Source organism: Copadichromis virginalis, linkage group LG4, assembly GCF_057382275.1.
Source record: "Copadichromis virginalis isolate Kocher_CV1m ecotype Utaka linkage group LG4, C_Virginalis_male_GT1.1, whole genome shotgun sequence".
NCBI lineage: Eukaryota > Metazoa > Chordata > Actinopteri > Cichliformes > Cichlidae > Copadichromis > Copadichromis virginalis.
This window is the reverse complement of record NC_140621.1, coordinates 28,250,927-28,260,197: the sequence shown is the minus strand read 5'-3', so window position 1 is coordinate 28,260,197 and position 9,271 is coordinate 28,250,927.

The following is a 9,271-nucleotide window of genomic DNA, read 5'->3' as shown; positions in this document are numbered from 1 at the left end:
CAAGTCCTTTGAGCTCCTCAGAGAATGATGAGTTGTTGTTTTTTTCCTTTGGTGCCATAGCAGCAATTTTCCCTGTCTCTGACACATCACAAAAGCATGTGGTATGAGGGATGTTGTGATGTTATGCTTGTTTCTTTCTCTCCCTTTTAATCTAGTGATTATCTAACAGGCTACTGCCTTTAACAATGGTGATGAGACATTTCACTGAAGCATTCTGAGATTTTATCTTCAACTTTTGACACAGGATGTCAACAGCATAGTGTGTGATATGCTGGTGTGCACAGTGTCTAACTGTGGAATGCCAGCATCCTGATGTCTTGTTTAGAGGACATATCACATACCCATGTGACAGCTATAACTGAATTCCCCTCTGGGTGCTTTTATCTTCTGTTATTTTTGTTCATTTTCTGTATATCCACATAAAACAACAGTCATACTGCGGATACTGGGAAAAGACAATCAGGCAGTTTTAGGGGCATCAATTTAGCAATAGAAAATCTTTGATTGTCAAATCTAAATGGTCACAAGAACTGAAGCAACCATAAACTGCACAAATTCATTTCTGAGCTGTCTGATATAAATAAAACTTGGATTAAAAAATGTTTTGGTCTTTTTTTGTTCAATAAATGTGTTGGGGTTTTTTTTGTGGTTTTGGATAGCAATTTATTTACCTAATCATTATGTGCTCTATAATTAGCAAATACGCTATATTTCTAGGTTAAAGAATGAGTGATGATTAGTGTGAATGTTTTGTCTTGCAGATGTAAGTAGTGTTTTTTTCTGAAATTACATGAATGAAGATAAACTAGTGTAAGGTTCACAAGACTCAAAAATGATAGATTATAGCCATTGTGTTTCTTTTTTTCTGATTCTGAGCATGAAGGTTCAAATGTTGAGGAGTTAACCTTGGTAGCAAGGGTGGGGGGTTCAAATCTTTAAAAAAAAACAGGATCTGATGTTTTGCTTTGGATATTTTCAGCCCCTGCAGTTTCTCTGGTGGCAAACAGCACCTGAGAGTTGCCAGCATCACAGAAGTGGAACCAGGCCGAGACATCGGGGAAGCCGAATGAGGTGGCTCCATCCTCTTCTAAAGGAATGGCAGAGGAGGGCACTGGCACAGCGTCTGGCCTCATGACTTAGTGAGGCACATGAGACCACTGGAGTCCGACAACCATCTGGTGTCTGTCATTGAATTAGATTGACACCATGATGAGAAACATGGAGGATTTACAATGTATGTCTGCGTCTCTGTCAGTCTCTGTGCATCAATGGCTTAGGCAAAGATTGGCAACCACCGCCCCCCTCCTTCCTCTCCTAGTCTTCAAATACTCCCACCCACCCCCACTCTCGCTCCTGCTCCTCATCCCTCTCTATATATCTCAGTCTGGTCTGAAGATAGACGAGAATCTGCTGTGGGATTATGTACTGCGAGCTGCTAATAATGTTGAAGAGCCTCCTGGGCTCTCACTCCCGAAGCAACGGAGCAATAAAACCAGAAGCTGGGAAATACATGGCTATTTAATAGAAACCGAAGCTTCTGAGCTATTTACAGGTAGCCTTTCTGCTTTAGTTTTTTTGCATCCTGCGCTTGTCTGCCTTGCCTGCCCACCCGTCAGCCACCTTGGAGGAGACCTGGTACCTGCTGTTCCTTGCTCCCTACAGCCTCCCACGCCACTGCCACAAACACGCTCTGCTTGCAGAGGCAATAATGCAAGAACCGGTGCGAGTGCAGTCATTGTGATTGTTGTTAAAAGTGACACTGGGTTATGAAGCATGGAGCAGGTGACAAAGAAAAAAAATGATGGTGCTATTCACAAAACAAGGAGAAAAGGGGCAGAATAGAATGCTCTCTTCCTCACACTTTGTTGTTTGTTGTGCTTAGTGATGCTGCCCAGTTTCCCAACTATTCAAATCTTGCCATTTAGTTTGTACCATCTGTCTCACACCGAAGTCAGAATGGGTATGGGACACAACAGGGCCAGTGTTTTGTTGTCTTGTTCTATTTATTCCTCGATAATGAAAAATCAGCAGAGGAACTGGCATGGTGCTTGCTGCCACACATATACACCCATGAAAGTCTTCCTGGGCCATATGGCTTGTCTACAGGGGGCTATTTGACTCCTCTGACTCTGTGGCACCAAAACCACAGATCTTGATCTCTTTTCTTCAGAGGCGTATCATGAATGCACTCTTATCACGCATCCTCACTGAAACTGAATAACCTTTTGTAGTATTTCCAGTGGATACTCATCTCCCTGCAACTGCTTAGCCGTGAGTGACAGGTGGCTTGATTGTCAAACAGCAGCATAAAAAATCAGTCAGAGGATGTCATGAGAAAATTATTGGGACGTGCTGTGGGACTTAAATTGTCATAATTGTCCTGCCTCATTGTGGGACACTCTGTCTATGCAATTCCATCTTTAGCCTCATGTGTGTTCATTGTGTCATTTCTTCAAAAGGGAAAACGGCACCATGTGACTAATTACGCACTCTTGGAATGTTTGAAGTGATACAGATTGAGGATGGCATGCAAGCAATGTTTAATTCACCATCCCCGCATGAAGACTTTTAAATCTAGAGCTTGCTTGACTTTGCAGCAGCAGGCTCTGCCACAAAAAGGACTTACTTGTAATCCCCAGTGTCACAAACAATAATGTGCACTCTCTCCCACAATGGTTTACAATGGTTCAAATGTGGAAAGGCACACTCACTGCAAATCATATGCACATTTAATTAAAGCTTTACAAAAAAATATGTAAATTCTGAGTTTAGTAATTGTGGATAACTTGAGAAGTTGCTACTGTACGAATGTGCAGTGTCCCCGTTTCAAAACATAAGAAGACTTTCGACTTCAGTAGGGTCATGTCACAGAAGCTAAATCCATCTTTATTTACAGTTTGTGCTCTCAGTTTATTGTCTTGCTTAAAGCTGGGACACAAGCTGGTGTGCTCCTGTTAAAAATGAAGCAGACCTTATGATTCAGCATCTGGTAGAACTTTAGCAGTAATAACTTGAAGTAATCTCTTTCTGTATGACTTCATCGTCTGTCACATCATTTTCCATTTCTAAAGAAACTGAAGTAAATTTCTAAAGATTGTGGCCCACTCTTTAGAAATTAGCCTTAGTTCATTGAGGATTGCGGGCATTCTTGCTCGATTCTTTTCTTTTTCAGCCATTCTGTTGTAGCAGACGAGCTTTAACTGTTAAACAGATGGCCTCACATTTGACTCTAGAATACTTTGGTATACAGGAGTTCATGGTTGACTCCGTGACTGTAAGGTACCCAGATTCTGTTGCTGCAAAATGAGCAAATCACCCCTCCACCACCATGCTTGACAGTGAGGTATTTGTGCTGATGTGCTGTGTTTGATTTTTGCCAAATGCGGTCCTGTGCACTATGGTCAAATATCTCTAGTTTGTCCTATGTGTCCAAAAAACATTCTGCCAGAGGTCTTGTGGTTTGTTCAGATGCAACTTAGCAAAGCCAACCCGTATTGCCATGTTGTTTTTAGAGAGAAGAGGCTTTCTACCGGCAGCCCTTCCTCATGGAGGCCAGTAGGGTCTGAGATGTGTTTTATTTGCAATTTCTTTGAGCATTGCATTGCTGACCTTGGAGTAAATTTGCTGGGACATCTATTCCTACAATAATGCAGTGGTGTGTTAACACATACATGAATGGTCCAGTAAACTGTCAGTGCATATTTCAGTGCGTATAGACATGATCATACTTCCTGATGATCAGTTAATGAAGTGCATTTGCTTAACTGATCACTTACTGGCTACTACTAACCCTCTTAATTCCCATGGAAACAGTAAAAGTGTACTTTGTTTTTCACAAGACAGCACAGAGTGTTGTGATGTTGTGTTACTGTCCAGCTATGATTACAGATGCTCCATCTCCATTCACTTTTATTTTGTTTTCACTTGATTAATTCATCAGAAAATACAACATAAAATAAACAACTAAATTTGATTTTTGACTTGAATTTGATTTTTAATTTTTAAGTTTCATTTTTGTTTTTGTTTTCATTTCTGTGATATTGTGCCAAAGTAGATACAAGACAGGGCTTTTTTCACATTAAAGTTACTCATGCTCACTCTCATCGCAATACTCTAATTCAAAAAGCCAAGCCAGTCACAGTTTATTTATAAAGCACTTTAAAAACAGCAACTAGTGATCAAAGTGATGAACACAGGAAAAAAAAAATATTAGAATTAAAATAAACTGTTACATCCTGTGAGGCTGTGGGAGTGTGTGGGTGGGGTGTTTGCCCGCTCTCCCCGCCTCCTCCTCTCTTGCCACTCCTACCCCCTCTGTCTCTCTCACTCTCCTCTCTCCCCAGGACACAGCTGCTTTTGATTAGCCTCGTTTGCCACCTGACTCCAGTCAGCAATCACCTCTGAGGCTATTTAAACTGGGGATGAGCTATGAGCAGGGTGTTTTTTTTTCCCCCCTCTGTGGCGCTACACGGTTTTGTGTTAGGTTTTGGACAGACAGCCTCCTTCTGACTAGTGAGTAGCTGGGCTTGTGGGCCCTGAGAGTGTCTCCCCGTGGTGAGGGGTAGGGTAGGAAGTGCCTCCCTTTTTTGTTTGGTAGTCTTCTTGTCTTTTGTTGCTGCGAGTGTTTCCTTTGTTTCTTTGGCATTATTGGTAAAACAGCGTTGCCGGCTCTTTAAGTTAATGTCGTTTGTAATAAACCTATTAATATAATATATTAATATAGTTTTATTACAAATGATATATTTGTAATAAAACTATATTAATACAGAACAACTCTGTCTGTTTTCCTTTTCATTCTGTTTCCAGACTCATTTGTTACTGGTCCCCTCACTCACATGCCTAGACCCTTTCAGGGGGGAACATAACATAAACAAATAATACAAAATGAATGGAATTAAAATGACAACAGAAAATAAAGGCATCAGTACAAAACTGGGTTGAAGTTCGGTCATTTTAGAGCTTAAAAACAGAAAAAAGAATTTAGAATTGAGCTCAAAAATGGACAGAGATAACACCGACACACAAAGAGTTACTGGACAGTAATCTATCCAAGTGTGATAAAGTCATGGATTACTGATCAAAGCCTGGAAACAGGCCGAAAGTTGAATAATGCAGTGGGACAGGTTTTTTAATCAGTGGAGGGACTGTCACAGTCAACACAATAAAGCCTTCAGCTCTTGTCCTCCATCTTCCAATATGTCTGTCTTCATCATAGCCATAAAACATTAAAGAATAATTTTAGGAATATACAATGTTACTGTTTAAGCTTTAACATTTTAAAATAGCACTTCTGTAAATCAAAGTCCGTAGAAGCTCTTGAGTTTGTGCTTTGAGTGTTAATACTATATATAATAAGTTACAAGATGATTATATTATGAAACTTACAATCTTCTGACATCTTTATAATACTAATAATTACAGTTGCATGCTACACTATATATAAACATTATATATAGGGTTTCAGAGAAAACCTTGTCAAACAATGTAACTCTTCAGATTCAGAGAGGTCTCAACAGGCTGTGGTGACCGTGAAAGCTTTCACAGACACTTTAAATCTAAGCCAGATTTGAAACTTGAATGGTAGCTGACAGAAAAAAATACGTTTTTTTTCTCCTCAACCTTGAACTAAAAAAAGACAGCAGAAAGGACAAGTACTGAACAATGTGCAAAAGAAAAAGAAAGATGGTGTTCGAAATCATTGGAAAACATAAGGTAAAGAAAAACATACTCCCAGCAAGCCTAACATCTTTTTAGCCACAAAATCTTTATCAATCTCTGCACTAATGCTTTTCCAGTATTGACTTTAATTACATAGTATATGGAACTTATCAATGATCTAATCTTTTGTATAAGTAAAGGTACTGGGCTACAGCTTTTAAATTTGGAATTCAGGTGATTACAGTTCCATTGCTACATGTATATAAAAATCAAGTATATATCCATGCAGTCTGCCATACATATTTTTGTAAAAGAATAGCTCACTCTAAAGAGCTCACTAAAATGGAGCATGATACCGTAATAGCATACTATCCCTGAAACAAGTCAGATCATCAGTTTTCTTCTCTCCTAGATATTCCACAATCAGCTGTAAGTGGTATTTGATTTGATATACCTTTATTAGTCCCACAAGGGGAAATTTCGGCGCCATCTTACCCTCCGACCATACATACATTACACAAAACATCACATGGGGAAGACAGGTCAGAGAGGTATAACAATGGAAAATGCACCACATGAGGAAAGATGAGGAGAAAAAAATAACTCCCCCCAGACTGAGCTCCAACAGGGAGATCAGTTTGAGAACAGAAAAAAAAACACCTCTGCACATGAAAAAAAACTCTTAATACACCAAAGAAACACATGACAAGCAACAGGGGTGGGTAAAGGGTGAGAGACCGCCGATTTAGACAGTACATCCGGGCCTGCAGCCTGTGCGCTGGTCTCCTTGATCCACCGTCAGCATCGTTAGGGAATAAGCGTCGAAGGCGTTTGGAAAGGGAGGGGGGATGAGTGTGTGCATATCAGTGTATATGTATGTGTGTGCGTGTCCAGAGTTCAGCTGAGACAGTGTCCTTCGCCCTGCTAGGCTAAGTAAACAGTCTTCCAGCCAACCCAGGTAGCCTTGCATAGAATGGGAAGGAACAGTCTAAACACAGTCGTTATCAGGGTGTTGTTGTTCAGCTCCAGCCTTATGACCGCAGCTGGCGCCGAGAGGGTATCCGCATGAAGTGATGGTGCTTTTTACTTTAGTGCGAACAGCTCATATGAATTTCAAAGCAGTTCTACAGTCCAACACTGGTCTCTCAATCTCCCGTTGGAGAGCTGCGAGCTTCGCCATACTTGCGCTCTGTGATGTTGTCATTTCTTGTGCTCAAGGAGCCGATTCTGAGAACTCACGACAGTGTGCCTCCCCGAGATGTCATACAATTTGCCCGCAGAGATGTTATTCCGAGCTAGCCCTTCCGAGATGTAATCCAGTCTGCAGTCAGAGATCTTATTCTGAGTATTCACAGCAGCCGTAGCCTTTCCAAGATCTTATCCGTGCTGCACTCAATGAGCCCATTTTGAGAAACTCATGCCTCTTCCCATTGTTTCAATCCCAGCGGGCAGCCTTGTGGGGTTTGAACAGCCGGTTCTGCTTTCTTAAATCTTTGATAAGTCAGGGCCAAGCCAGCTCCGATCCGCCAGAACCCTGTTACCATGGTTCCGAATAGGTAGATATCTTCAGCACTCAGGCTCACCCAAGCCCAAACTTCTCGTTGAGAAAGGGGTGTCAATTGCATTTAGGGACCAGTTGATCCAATCCATAATTCCTCTTTTAGGTTTTACAGAACAGACTGTGAGAGAGTGTTCCAGGGAAAAATAATACAAAAAACACGAGACTAGACAAGGATATAAGAGGCTAAGCAGGGAAGCTAAGGAAGAGGAGGAGGAGAGGAGAAAAGTGCAACCGCCTTCGTCAAGAGCAGAGCAAGGTGGAAGCATTTAGGAACCATTTAGCAACTCGGGCAAGAAGTGGCAAACCACATAAAGTTACAGAGCAAGGTTTGCCAAGTGCTGAGGCAAATAATGTGTAAAAGTCAGAATTTCAAACCTCCTCTGGAATAAACATCAGCATGAAAACTGTGCACCGGGAGTTTCGTGGCATGGATTTTAAGAAGTCTATTCAATCCCCCTGGACCTCAATCTCTATAAGATATATTTTCATTTAAATATGACTTTGATTCTGTATGCAAAAGATACAAGATTTTGTATGAGAAGTTTTTTTGGACACCATTTCTATTCAGTAGAGTGCTAGTGGCCGGCCACATTTGAGCAGTCTCTTTTTTGTTTTTACACTATGTAACTAAAAATTCAGTTTGGAAAGCACATTGTTGGCCATTGTCTGGTGGCAATTTAGCATTTTATTAGCTTTCTTTTTCTTTCTTTTATCTCCATTTATAAACAATAGCCACTGAACAGAGCAGGAAGTCTCATCCTGGACACATGCCAGCTGCACTGGCAACCACAAGATATTGGCAGTTTCCCAAACTCAATGAATGATGAATGTAGATGCTAATGTCAAAATGCCCCACATCTTTACTCTGTCTATAATATTTCTTAAAAGAACATAAAAGGATGATTGACTTTATATGAAGTCTATCATCCTGTCCTACCCCTCCACGAATCGCTACTTTATTATGGCTACGGAGTTTGTGTGACTGAGTGTGCCCAAGTGATCCCAGGAGCCATGTTGCTCCAGATTGGGAAGCAGTCAGGGCACGGTCACAGGAGGGACCCTCAACTCCAGGCCATGTTTAAAACATGATGGGAGTCAAACATTTACATTAGGCATATCCGTTTTAGGCATATCCTACTGGGAGAGTGGCTGGGTAGATGGAGATCTGGGCAGATAAGACATGGATGGATGGATTGTCCTCCCCTATTTAGAAACACTGCATCAGATGTCATCCCAGTGGTCATCATTTCAATTTATTATTACTTAATGGGGTGAAAACGGTGCAGTTTTTAAACTAACTGATAATTTTTTTTGTTTAGTACTCAACTAAAAAGAGAAAAGGAGAGTTGTTTTAGCCTAACAAACATTATTTTCACTCCCTCACATCTGGAAGAGTCCACATCCCAGTAGGGAGCCACCTCAGGCACAGCCATGCTGAGCAGAATTTCCCAGCAGGACCAATACCATCACAAACAAGGAGCGAGGCCCCACAGAGCACACATGTGGAGAGAAGGTCACAGACCGTGCTGAACCAGCTGAACACAAACAGCATCATCCACCCAGTCCAAAACCACAACTTGTAGAGCTGCACCCGGTTCAGACTCTAAAAAGTCCCCTGGTGGCTCCATGCCTGTCGGGGTTTATTATTGTTATCTTACTGCTGTTTGGCCTCATGCTAACCTAATAAAAATGTATGGAGACATTTCAGTCCCATGAAATCTATTATTCCAGTAGTAGTAGCCCATACTTCTAAGTTCTATGTGATATGTTAAACCGTGTTATCTTGCATATATTGTAGCCTACTTGGACATATCACAAGCTGCAGCCACTTCAAGTTTAGCCCAATATCCTGAAAGTATGGAAACCTTACGACCTAGAGTCACATTTAAAATTGAGAATATTCTATTGAACAGAGGTGAACAGAGGTGATCAATAATCAAACAAATCACCACATCTAAGATTTCTTTAAATGTTATCATCAGTGTGACTAAATTGTGCAATTTCATCAAGACTGAACAATTTAGTAAAAAGCACCAATTTCATAAACAAATG